At 40.6% G+C, this 13664-nt stretch overlaps 1 long non-coding RNA gene across 1 annotated transcript; it reads right to left on the reverse strand.

Annotated features, from left to right (window-relative positions):
- Positions 1-1800: 1800 nt before the first annotated feature.
- Positions 1801-10250, reverse strand: LOC122845415. Its single transcript, XR_006373040.1, has 3 exons — positions 10152-10250; positions 5311-5451; positions 1801-2487 (listed from the first exon to the last, which is right to left on the reverse strand). It is a non-coding gene; the product is annotated as an uncharacterized LOC122845415 (long non-coding RNA).
- Positions 10251-13664: the final 3414 nt, after the last annotated feature.

A 13664-nucleotide genomic window follows, 5' to 3' on the forward strand; every position in this document is an offset into this window, starting at 1 on the left:
CAGCAGCAGAACCTCGGCTGCCAGAACATCCGACAGGTTTTACAACAACTAAATGATGATTATTATATCAAACTCCAGAAGTCACCTCCATGTCAACCCACTCACCACATTTCTGGCTCCAGCACAACGAAACTTTACGCTGAACGGATCGGTTCCGATTCGTTTCTTCTGGTTCTGAATGAAGCCGCTGGACTGGGCTCAGCTCACATACTAACTCTGGTTCTGGTTTGAGATTTCATTCTGCTGCTTTTCCTCACCTGCTGATGAGAAGGTGCCAAACTCAGTGGTTACCATGGCAACGGGCCCACCGTGTCCCGGGTGACGTTTTGCCTTCCGTTGTCCTCGTTACACTTACAGGGTTCAGATAAATAAAAGATAATATCAGGCAGAAACGGTCAGAATAAATACAATTATAAATATAAAAATTAGTTTTTAAGATATTTTGTTTATTCAGATAAAAACAATTTGTCTTTATAAATTATCTCTGGAAAAAACCTGGACATTTCTCACCTCGGAAAGTTTCAGATTTGCAAGAAAAAAATTAAACATGTTGACATTTACCTCAGAAGTTTTCGAGAAAAAAAACGTGGAAATTTCTGAGCTCCAAAGGTTGAAAAGAGAAAATAAAATCAAGTTTTGAGCTTAATTGCAGTTAAATAATTGAGATTTTCTACGAATGTGAAAATTTCTAAGCTCCTAATGTCAAACATTTGCAGGAACAAACTCAGAAATTTTGAGATAAAAGCCTTGAACATTTCTGAGCTCCAAGAGTAAAATATTTGCAAGAAAAAGAACTTAAAGAAATTTAGATCAATTTCAGACATTTTCTATAAGAAATGTGGAAAGTTTGGGGATCCAAAGGTCAAAATGGTGAAAACATTTGGGATTTTTGCCTCAAAGTTTCTAGAAAAGTAAAAAATTTGCCAGAAAAAAACAAAAGAAACCTCCAAACATTTTAATTTACTCTCAGAAATGTTCTAGAAAAGAATTAGAAATTTTCTAAAGTCATAAAGTTGAAAATCTTTTTACTTGTGTAAAAATAAATTCTGGATTTAAAAAGGCAAAATAAATTTTCAAGTTTTTTCTGGAAAATTTCTGAGCTTGATCTAAAAATTTCTAACGAAGGGCTGAGCTGATGGAGGAGTTTTGCCTCTGGCAGAAGATCGGTGATCTGCTGAAAAGCTGAGACGAGCCGCCAGCAGGCTCCTCTCTTCCCTCTCTTGTTCTCACTGCAGTCCTGCATTTCAAATCAGCCGGTGGAATAATAAAACCCATCGCACATAAATTAGTGAGACATGCTGGATTCCCCTCAGGATTCATCTCTATGAATATTAAAGCAAACTCGGAAGGTTAAAGGGAGAAAGATGCAGGAAGAGGCAGAGAGCGGCCATGTTTGTTTATCTCACAGCTGAGAGGAATCAGGAAATGTTTTCCTGCTCATTAAAGCTGTCATGTTGTATCACATTAAAGCCAAAGTTATGACATTTACAAGAAGCGAACCATTGCTAGTTATGCAGCAGGGTCAAAGGTCGGGACTGTTCTTCAGATTATTCGGATTCACGTTTGAAAATTGAAATCAAGCAGCAGCACCACCGTGCAGCCCTCAGACATAAACCAATCTGCTGGAAGCAATAGGAAAGTCCAGCTGCAGTACCACAGTTCTTCACAAAGAGGGCAGCACTTACATAGTTTTTGCCTAAATATTGCAAAATTAAACAAATTTGCACAAAAATCTCAAACTTTGCACATAAAAAAACATAAACACAGAATCCTTAGGAACGGAATGAGAAACATAAAAAGTAAATTTTGAGTTTTTCAGTTTTATCTGCTCCAGATGAATAAATGCATCAATCTGTTGACGGACTGCAGCAGGCTGGTGTTCCGGCCGGTGCTGCAGTTGATGCAATCAGAGCGATATGACAGGAAACCAAAGACATCAGGAAGGAAAAGAGCTACAAAGAGGGAAGAAGTGAAGGTTCAGGTTATCTTTGTAGAAAGGGCACCAAAAAAAAAAAAAAAAAACCACACACCTTCATTTATATCTTTTGTCAGCCAGTTTCATGAAAGAAGCCCCTTCACTTTTCAACAGAATGCACATTTATCACAGGCCCACATTCCTCCAGCAGTGACACGTCTCCTCTGCGTTATCGCGCTTCCCTTCACCTCTGCTATGCTAAGAAGCCCATTTGTATTCCGCAGCAGGCTGCGCTTATCTCCTCAGAAGACGTCCTCTGAACAGCCTCCATCCCACAAACCCGACCCGGCTGACATCCAGTGGCACGCGGGCAGGCAGGGTTCAGGGTGTGTGTGAGGGGGGAAGTAGCCATCAAGGCTGGGACGGCCCACGGTGCATTTGGTGCAGCGCCGCATCAACGTGTTTCTGCCAGAAGCAGACGGAGAGTCGGAGAGAGAGAAGCAGACTGTTGTTGTTCAGAGGCTGACAGCGCTAGCCGCTCGCTAACCGAGGAACCCAAGGCTTCATGGCGGCTGCAGGAGAGAAACAGAGAACAAAGGAAAACCAAGAAGAAAGAAGGTGACCCCATTGAGAATGGATGTGAGGTGTTCACGTTAAATAACATCAATTACAATGAACATTAGTTCATTTGGAAATTTGGGTCAATATTGACATCCGATATTCACATTGCTGTCATGGCCAATTATTGATATTTATCAATATTGTTTCACTTTCCTTTTGACTGCAGCACTAACGTCACCACCACTTCGGTTAAACTTCCCACAACACTGCGCTGCATCACAAGTCGTGCTTCCTTTACAAATGAGCTCAAAACTTTGTTAAAAACAATTTTCCAGTTGCACTGTTTCCATTAATTAAGTACTGGGACTAAAATCACACATGAATAAGTTTGTTCATGTGATAAATCATTAAAGGTGACTTATCATACTCCCTTAAACAAGTTAGGATCAGTTATGGCCTATACAAAACATATTTACGTGTTTTTTGTACATAATAATCATTAGGTCATATGAGTTTATTCTGCTCAGTTCTGCCTGATTTCAACTGTTTTAGGGTATCTGTCACTTTAAATCCTGCTGGCCACGCCCCCAACTCAAAGTTTACACTCAGTGTGAAAATGGCTGCAAACCAAAGCGCAATTGTACATCTTTGAGAAGCACAAGTGGAGCGTCCTGCACAACAAGAGGTTTCTGAATGGTGAGTCAATAACAAAACTCTTTTATTTCCAGCAGCCATTGTATGGCGCACAGAGTGGTAAGATCAGCCGAACAGACCTGCTGGAGTGTCGCCTGGTTGCTAGGTTACCAGGTGGGGTTGCTAGGTAACAGAGCAGTACCTGCTGATTTGTGACGTTACATTCTGTAGGTTTTGGAAAAATCTTATTTTCTAGACACCAAAAAACATGAAGTTATTGGTAAAAACCGCCAGGTGTTGTTTTTTTTAAGTGCTTAGTTAGTTTTTTAGAAGCATTTCAATCCAAATGGACATACAGTACAGACCAAAAGTTTGGACACACAACTGTGTACAAACTTTTCGTCTGTACTGTATAAATGTACATTTGCATAAGACGTCACCTTTAAGAAAACACAGCCCCTCCAACCACTTCCTGTTGTCTTCTTTGTCATTTCCAGCAGTAGTAACATCCGATCGTTGATCACACTAATTATGTGATGCAAAGAAGGTGCAGTTTTGCAGTTTTCTGCACCTAGATACAACAAATATGATTAAACGTGTGATTTTCACCTAGACTGAGCCTGAAACCTGCCGATCCTTCACGCTGTGCCTCTCCAGCGGAGCTCAAGACTGATGAAACCAAACTCCAACCCAGATAAGGATGTGATGCCGTCAGAGCCTTTTAAACCCGGTCAGCTTTTTCTTCCAAGTAAAACCGATGTCAAACTACATATTTTTATGCTGGAGGTGATGAAGTCCTGCACCCCGCTGTGTTTTTAAAAATAAAGACGAACAGCTGTTTTGTTCATGCGGAGACGGAAAAATGCTGCCAGCGCAGAAGCAAAAGTTCTGCTGAAACACGGAAAATGCAGTAATGGACTTTTCTTCTCATGCTCTGAATAAGTAATTATTCAGACATTACTGAGGGAGGCTCATTATTTCTACTGAGAACAGTCCTAACATTGCTTTTTTTTTCTCTCTTCAGCTAAATCATTTCTTTTGTGATTTAGATATGGAGAAACATAGCAGGCAGGTGTAGCATTGTGTTCTAAAATCAAAGGTGAAATTTATTCTGCCGCCAAACAGAAGCGTCAGAGAAATGAGGACGAAGATGAAAGACTGAGAATCACCGCAAAGATTCTCCTGAGGAAAACTGAGAAAGTAACAAATACAACTAAGATGATTCAGAACTACAGGCAGTTTTTAATGGGTTCCAAGAGAAACTCTAAATATTAGTTAAAAAAACAAACTGATATTTTCTCTGTTCATATGATCTTAGCTAACATGATAAAACCTTAAGCTGAAATTTATTTGAGATTTATCAAAGGTTGTCAAAAGTTTAATCCCTCTAAAACATTCAGTTTCCTATTAGCTTCAGTTAGCTCAGATACATTGGCCTGTTAGCTTAATTTAGCTTAGCAAGATTTGCTAAAAAGTCAATAGGTGCTAGCTTAGGTTAGCTTCACACAGTTTTAATAAATAAGTAATTAAATGGTCCATTAACTTAGTAAATCAATCTGTTAACTCACGTAAAAATAGCAAGTTAAACAATAACCTGCTGTATCTTTACTTTCTGATGTTTTTGCTTGTTTTATTTCATTTTTATCATGTACAGCACTTTGAGCTGCCTTGTTGCTGAAAATGTGTGATAAAAATAAACAAACTGATTTGCCTGAAAGCTTTGCTGTATTTGTTTAATAAATCAGTAGAATACACATTATCAGCTTAGCATAGCTTAATTCTGCAAAATAACTTAATTACGCAAATTTACTTAGGTAATTTAAAAAACATAATTTTAGCATTATCTGTCATTTTACCTGTTTTGTCAGCTTAAGCTCCACTGTGAGCAGCATGCCAGCAGGAAGCACCATTAGCATCTGCGACATGTAGCCACCTAACAAGAAATTATTTTTGCATTGAATAAATGCATATTAAACCTTCATTACACTATTGGTGTTTGCCTGCCCTTGGTATAAAAAAGTATAGATTTCCAATGTGATGCACAGTTTAGCATTAACCTAAAGCTAACACAATTAGCATCAGAAAGCTAACAATTTAATTTGGTATTCTGTAAAATCCACCCGTCACATGTTTTCTGCTGATCTGAGACTTCCTGAAAGCTAAAGAGAGACTTTACAGATGATTTTTTATAAGATAATTACGGTTTTGATGCTCAGTTCGTCGGTTTCCTCTGGGAGCGCTGAGACCTGTTGGGAGCAGGAAGAGTGTTTCCATCAGTCTGAGGTGTGGCGGCCTGGGCATGCTGATCGCTCTGAGCAGGTCAAACGTGTTCAGGATCTGATCTGTGTGAAACAGGAATGTTACCTGGAGAGCGGCACAACGAGCAGATGCTTGTTTTCATCACTTCTCCCTGCTGGTTTTCATTTCAAGTATTTATCCACATTCATAAAATCGGCTCCGTTTCTTATTTATTGGTAATTAAAACGTTTTAGGACTGCTGGATGTTTTCATCTGCTAGGTGATCTCGAACGAGTTGATTTCGTTTCCATTTGCTTAGCTAAACAAACGGCTTGTTGTACCAATAGTTACGCTTCACTGATCAGTCAGTAAACCAACAGAAAACCCTCCTACATTTATATTTGTTCTGAGAAGAAATCCCAGATCAGAGGAATTCTCAGCGTGTCCCCCAGAAAAATAGTCCACTCCAACAAAAACAGACATTTATGACGGTTTCTTTGTTAAAAATGTATGCTGAATATATTTTAATACTGAAAGAGTGAGTACAAATATACAACATTAAAATTTCAGTGGTATTTTTTTAATCCAAGTTCTGTGACACATATTTGCCTCCATATTGTGCGTCTCTGATCCTGCAGTGTCCCATCAGCAGCAGGCAGAAACCCGGCTCTGTTTCTGCTGCAGCTCTTCCTTCCTGGATGATAATTGTTTGTTTGACAAATTGCCAGTAATAATGCGCCGGCGCCTCTGTTCTCACTTAAATAATTACCCTTATTCAGCGTCTTGTAGCCCACTTCCTTGTGCAAACACCGATATGCTAATTAGCCTTTCAGTCTCGTCCTCCGTCAGCTGCTTTCATTGGACTCGTTTGTTGCGTCCAGCTGTCTGTCCCGGTCCGTCCCTCAGTCTCAGGAATGGAAATGTGTCTCTGCCAGCTGCTCTGTTTTATTTAAAAGCCTTTAGTCAAAGCCAAATTAAATCTGCTGGCTTTTCCTCAGGAGGGAGCCGGAAGTTTAGGAGTTTTTACCTTCGTTTTCCCTCTGTCCCTCGTCTCGTTAAAGAAATGTCCCCCACCATCAGGTCGTCATGACCTCTGACCTTCAGACAGTTTAACAAACGTCCGGCTGGACGTGACGAAAACAGAAACGAAGCTCTGAAATCCTTCGGTCCATCCAGAATGAAGACACAGTGGAAACTTACTGGGGTGACTGGGAGGAATGGTGAGTTATTTATCATCGATGCCAGAGGCTTCATTCAACGGGCCAGAAGAAAGTACTGTGGAAGGAAGATCCTTTTCAGAGGATGTGCTTGTGTCTCACATCTTTAACTGAACTTTATCAACACAAATTAACCCTATTTTACTCCCTTAAAGGGCCAGTACCACGTAAAACCCTTTGTCTCATCAAAAACAAACTTGTTTTTGATGAGACATGTTTGAGAAATCCTTTAATCTTCATGGCAACCGTTCAGCTGCTCAAAACGCCTGGGTGGACCTAGAGGCGCAGCTCTTCCTCCACTCAGATCCTTCAGACTAGCCAGCAGCAATTAGCAAACAGCTCGTTCTCAGATGAACGCTGGTAAAAACGTCAAAGGGTTAATGAAGGAGCCAAGCTGGGATGAGTCGGGATGAGGCGGAGCTTCAGGAAGAGCAGGAGCGTCTTAAAGAGACAGAGGCCCAATTTCAAAACATTAAATCAGGACGTACATTTTTTATGTCATATTTGAAATGAACAGCATCTTAAAAACAGCTGACGGAAACACCGTTCTGCTTCTGCTTTCACGTTTTTACATTCTCCTCAGATATTTGCTGCTCAGCTCCCCACAGCATGACACTTCCACCTCCATGCTTCACACCAGGTTTATGCTGAATATGCTTATTCACACCTGGCCCGTTCTGGCTCGGTCCGGACCGGGTGCCGTTGCCATGGTTACCCCTAGCTTTGCTCTGCTTGGAGCAGATCTGTCTCCTACACCTCAGGGCAGCCAGACCCACCCGGACGCGCCGCTGGGCTCCTGCGTTCTGCTGACTCATGGTTCTGAAGTATCGTTGTGGATTGCTGAAGCGCTCCAGTCTTCAACACCAACCGTTCATCTGCCTCCACTAATTACCAACAGCAGGAGCAGGAAGACGCAGCGGCCGAGGCGTCGCTGTGGCAGAATAAAGGAAGAGACTGGATTATCATAATGCTGATATGCAGCGCTAGCCGGCACATTAGCTCATCCTCCACTCTGATGGGCATGTAGCGCTGCAGTGGTGGGATTATGCAAATAGCAAATTGGAGAGGAAGGAGCTGCTGGTTTCCCTGCAGTCGACTTCAAAGCAGGAAGGAGAGGAGAAGGAATTAGAGCTCAGCTTAATCCCACCGGAGGAGGGAGAGGAACCACGCTTATTAACGCACCAGCAGCCTCCATCAGAGAGCTAAAACATGATGGAGGGATGAGGAGGAGCAAAGGAGAAAGGGTGGAGGAGGAGAAGAAAAGGAGGAGGACGGACAGAACCAGATTCTGTTTCAGGTTCAACAGCTGCAGACAGAAACTAACAAACATTTCCTGGAAAGTTTTCTCCTCCAGTGAGGATCCAGAGCCGGTCCTCCTATTAGCGAACACTTAAAGGGCCAGCACCGTGGTTTACAGCCACATGGAGCCATTTTATGGCAATCAAGTATCTGTGTTAGCGTCAGCTCTTATTAAAATCCTGCTTATGTCTAATACAACTTAAAGAAATTTGACTTTGTAATTTAATGTTTTGAAATTGGGCCTCTGTCTCTTTAAGAAGCTCCTGCTTTTTCTGAAGCTCCGCCTCCTGAAAGTCATCCCAACATGGCTCCTCTATTAACCCTTCGACATCATTATTACTTTGCGCAGCAGCATCTATAATGAGCTCAGCAGCTGTTTGCTGATTGCTGCGGCTAGTCTGAAGGAGCTAGCCAGCAGCTCCTTCAGACTAAGAGGAGCTGCACAGGCGGCCTCATAGGTGGGGCTAGGTCCACCCAGGTGTTTTGACAGCTGAATGGTTGCCATGGAGATTAAAGGATTTCTCAACCATGAAAGAATGAAAGCAACATCGCAAGTAAAAACATCATAACATAACAGAAATAATTTTTTTAAAGTCAGTTTAATGGGATACCGGCCCTTTAAATCAGTGAAAACTTTAGATACAGTTTTTCTTTATTTTTTTTTCATTCTTAATTTAGAAAATTTAACTTTTTTCTGGCAAATCAGGATACTTAGTAACACCAGAACCTGGTGTCCTTGTATGTGTAGAACTCCAGGCTCTAATATAGAATAATTTAGAAATCGATGTGAAAATCTCCTGCAGGGATTGAATGATAGGAAAACTTGGTAAACAGGTGGAGATTTCAATATTGATCTATTGAAACAAGGACAACACAAAATGACTTAGACATTTTGCAGCATGTTCAGTAGAAGTTTGTATCCAGTGATTTGTCAACCAGCCAGAATTACTAGTACCAGTGAAACTGTGGTAATATTTAAAAACAAAATTGGAAAGGTTATGTGCAGTGGGATCCTAGTAAGTGATATAAGTGATCATTTGCCTATATTTATGGTTCATCACAGTAAAGTAAAACAACCTTTTAACTGTACTGTTAAAAGTTTACTTATGTCTAACTTTGTGTTAGACATAACAGTTTTTATGTCTAACGTGACATAAAGCCTGTTGGAACCAGATCAGATGGAACAGCAAGGAAATTCTCTGGTGACCCGTTAAAGGAAAGCTGGAGTGAGGTTTTTGTGAAGGCCGTTAATGTGGCGTATGAAACATTCTTGTAGATTTATAAATCATTATATGACAAGAATTGCCCAATTTTAGCGTCTTGCAAAAATAAAAATATAAATGTAAAACCCCGGATGACCACAGGATTGTTAAAATCCTGCAAGAAGGAAAAATAAGTCATATAGAGATTTTTGTCAAATTTCCAACTAAACCTGGGGAAATGAAATACAAATAAGGTATACAAGAACAAATTGACAATAAAAAAAAACTAAGGAAGATTATTATAACTTAAAGTTGAGAGCAGTGGCTATATAAAAAGGATGTGGCAAACCTTAAAACAATTGTGTACCTAAGTATATTTGTCCTGGAAACAACGTCTTTAAGGGAGAAATTACTTTAGCTGAAAAAGAAAGGCTGTGAATGAATTTAAATCCTTTTTTGTAAATGTAGGACCAGGTCTGACTTCTTCTTTTAAGAAAAATGATGAAACAGGAGGAAATGTGCAGGGTGGTGGTAGAATCCTACTGCCAACGTTTATTGGAGACCTAAGTGAACAAGCTATTCTGTCTACAGTGAGGAAAAGTAAAACTAAAATGTCTGTCGATAGGGATGGGATTGACATGATGATTATTTAAAAAAAAAAACAACAATTTACTGTATAATTAAACCATTTACTTATATTTGCAATTTGTTGGTCCAAAGTGGTATATTTCCAGAAAAAATGAAATTAGCAAAAGTAATTCCAATATTTAAAAATGGCGATAGACATATCTTTGATAATTATTGACCAATCTCAGTTCTCCCACAGTTTTCCAAAGTGCTTGAAAAATGGTTTGTTCAGAAATTAGAGAGCTATATTGAAAAGAATAACATGTTGAGTGAGAGTCGATTTGGATTTAGATAAAATAAATCAACATCCCTCGCATTATTAGAATTACATGAAGAAATTACAAAAGCAATAGAAGGGAAGCGATGTACACTGGGACAATAAACAGGTACTGGACTTTTAATCAAAGTTTAAAAAAATCTTAGCATTCTCAACACTCATAAAACTATCACTATACTCACCAGGAGGAAATTTCTCCAACGATCCTTTATTAAGTTTTTGGGGTTAGGGTTAGGGTTACTGACGTCATTCTTTCAGTAATGAGTAATCTAATGCGTTTCCATTTCAAATCCAGTAATCAGATTAGAGTCACTTATCCAAATCACTGTTCGTTATTATTTTGTTTTGTAATGTAATTTTATTTCCTCTACGCGTCTTGGGGAGCGACCGCCGTTTCTAGGCGACAGTTGTCAGCAGCAACAGAAACGTAAACAATGGAGGGAGGAGAGAGATGCGCCTTTTGTTGCTGGACAATCAGGAACTCTTTTGAGTTTGTGTCAAGTCCGATTATTATAAGTGACTTTGGGCTTGTTTTTTTCTAAAGTTGCGAGTTGCGTTTTTTCTGGGCTTGTTTTTGAACATGTTGCTCATTTGGGCTTGGAAATAAGCAGAGACACATAATGAGACCCGGATGTTGTCTGACATCCAGGTAGTTTTAGTCAGGCTCTCCCTGTTCACCATTTCCCGGGTGAACAGGGGAATGTTCACCTGCGGCTTTGTTAATGTCTAGGTAATATAAATACATTTATAGATGCAAATATAAAAATATATTTATTGGCGGTCCTCGCCAAACAGGCTTAAATTTAAAATTAAATTTTATTTAAGCCTGTTAGATTTCAGTACCAAAATCAAATTTCAAAATTTTAATTTCAGTTTGACTGGTTGGTGCAGGCGATGTTGTGTTGACGTCCCAGTTTGATCCGTCCGTGTTGTGTTCAGGGCCTGTAGGACGTGACGGCGCCGTTGTGCCTGCAGCAGTCTCCCGTGGATCAATAATCCAGCCCTGATGTATTTCACATCATTAGAGCTGCAGATATGAAACCAGCGACGCATTTTCTCTGCTTTTTGCCATATATTGATCTATCTGAAGGAATGGAATTGATTTTCCCTGGGAAACGAGCGGCTCTCTGCATCCTGCGGAGAGCAAAAGACTGTACTGTTTGGACAGTGTGTGTCGCTGCCAGATTAAATCAATAGGAAACAAGACAAAGTGTCCGACGCCTGGACGCCGTGCTGCAGTATTTCACCGGGCTGCAGGTAGAGCTGACGGTTTTCTGTCCAGCAGCACCTTCACATGGACGTCTGGAGATACGCCGGAAACAACCACAGCTCCACTTCCCCTAACCATATTTGGTGTTTGGCTCACTTTTTAACTAAAGAATGAAAGTTAAATGTGAAGAGCCGTTTGTAAACATACAATAAAAAATTAACAGCAATAACTTGCGTTATTTAATCTGTCACCAGAGAAAAAAAAAAGGTTTTATTTTTTATCATGTTTTTCATTTATAAATGTCACAGTTTAAATAAATAGTTCAACAATAGATTATATATTTACTTTGAAATAAAAATATTATTATATTTACCTCCAATTTAAATATTTAACAAGCTCTGACTTAAATATTTCGTAAAATATTAGGTTGACTAACTAATATTAGTTTGCTAATTTCAAACTAAACACTTAGTTTGTACCTAAATATTCAGTTAATAAACTAAATATGTAGCCAGCTAGTTAGTTAGTTTAGCTAGCTTTCATAGAAATATTTAGCTGTCAAACTATATGTTAGGTTTGCTAACTCCTTTTAGCACAACTTGAACTTAACAATAGTCTGCTCAAGCATCCAGTCAGATCGTTTAGAAGCAGAAATTATCGCCTGGTGGGACCAGAGGAGCGTCCATTGTTGCTAGCGGATGTAGCTTGTGCATCAGACTTGAGGGGAACACCAGAAACGCATAAATACAAAGGTTCCGGCTCAGGGCTTTTTTTATGCCAAGTAGTATGTCATTGTTGCATTTCAGTGAATGTAATTAATTAAACAAAATTATCTCATTAAAGTCCCACCCCTAAAAAAATCCATTAAAAATCTGTTTAATTTCTGTAAATACTGTGACGCCACACCATTTTTACATGAAGGTTACTAAAGAATTTTAGGTTCTTCTCGGAGAAGCTGCAGTTCTGTGGGTTTGTTAAAGCACAAGGTTTAACCAAACAGAAATCATTCAGATTGCTGCAGGAATCATCCCAGGAGACACACACACACACACACACACACACACACACACACACACACACACACACACACACACACACACACACCTACACACACACACACACACGCTACCTGTGCTTTTCATGTTTTTAGCTCGTTAACTTCAAGGTGTGAAGGATCCGGATTGATCTGGAGTTCAATCCATTATCCGTCCACTCAGCCTCAAAGTGGAGAGACGGGAATCCATCAGAGTCAGCGCTGCTCTGGGATCTGAACACCAACTCCTTAAAGTGTTTGTGACAACTGCAGCGCTGTGAAGCGTTTCAGCTGGCTGCACTCCACGCCGCTAATGTGTTTCCCTCCCTGAACAAAGCTGCTCTGAGCAAAGCTTTCATGTAGGGAAGTTTCAGCTGAAACATTTTTGATTTGGCCAAAAAAAAAAAAAAAAAAAAAGGAGAAAGTTTTCTAATACAAGGTGATAAAGTGTGAACGTTAGTCACCATCATGCATATGGAGGATCCTGACTTGTAAAAGTCACTTACATATCCAGTGGGAATACAGGGGGCGGACATGTGAATTGCTTGTCTCAATGAATAAATATCTGAGCTCAATGAGGGGTGACTCATTTCATAGAGTGCAAAAGGAAGAAATTGTGTTCGCCTCCGATTTATCAGGCTGTCAGTACAGCTGAATCAGCTGCCGGCTCCACCAGATGTCTTATTGTCAGGACGCTCAACGAGACATATTTAGAGTCAGACTTTCTCTGAAGAAGAACGCTGATGTTCCCGCTTCCTCAATGACGACGATCCAACCACAGCAACAGCTTCTGGGCTCTTCTGTTCGCTCAACGCACACCCTTAGCTTCTTTTAGCATGATAGACTGAACTATTCGGTTCAGTTCATCATGAATAGTTCATGATGAACAGTTAAACCTGCCCTGTGAAAACAGGAGAGGTTTGTTACTCCTGTAAGGTTAAAGTCAACAGCCATGATAACACTGATATGATGTAAGCTAATAAATTATGCTAATGCTAGCAGGTATGTTACACACATAGAGTAGCTTAGGAATGATGAGGCTTCTGCTGTTGACATGTTGGCAAAGGGGGTCCCCAAACGAAAATCTGCCCAGGGCCCCAAAAGGCTTGGGTGGCCCAGCTAACAAGGACCCTCCCAGTCCGCCAGTTTTCAGCAGAAGCAACGCCGTCAGCACGGAAAGGCCTAAAACCCGCAGAGCTGTTCTCGTGTTTGTGTCAGTAAACTGCGGCTCTACGGCTGAATGTCTGAGGAGTCGCTCCACCGCGGTTCTGCCTGACTCTCATTGCACCAGTTTGTCTGCCGCTAACCGCGGCTTTGCTCATGTTGTAGCGCTATGGCGACACAACGCGGCCTGCGCGGCTCTCTGGAGTCACGAAACAAACCGAAACACTGACTGGCTGTCAGAGAAGCGGCTCGGCAGGCCGGAAAACTCCCAGCATGGAGCTCCACTGG

This window comes from Gambusia affinis, linkage group LG15, assembly GCF_019740435.1.
Source record: "Gambusia affinis linkage group LG15, SWU_Gaff_1.0, whole genome shotgun sequence".
Lineage (NCBI taxonomy): Eukaryota > Metazoa > Chordata > Actinopteri > Cyprinodontiformes > Poeciliidae > Gambusia > Gambusia affinis.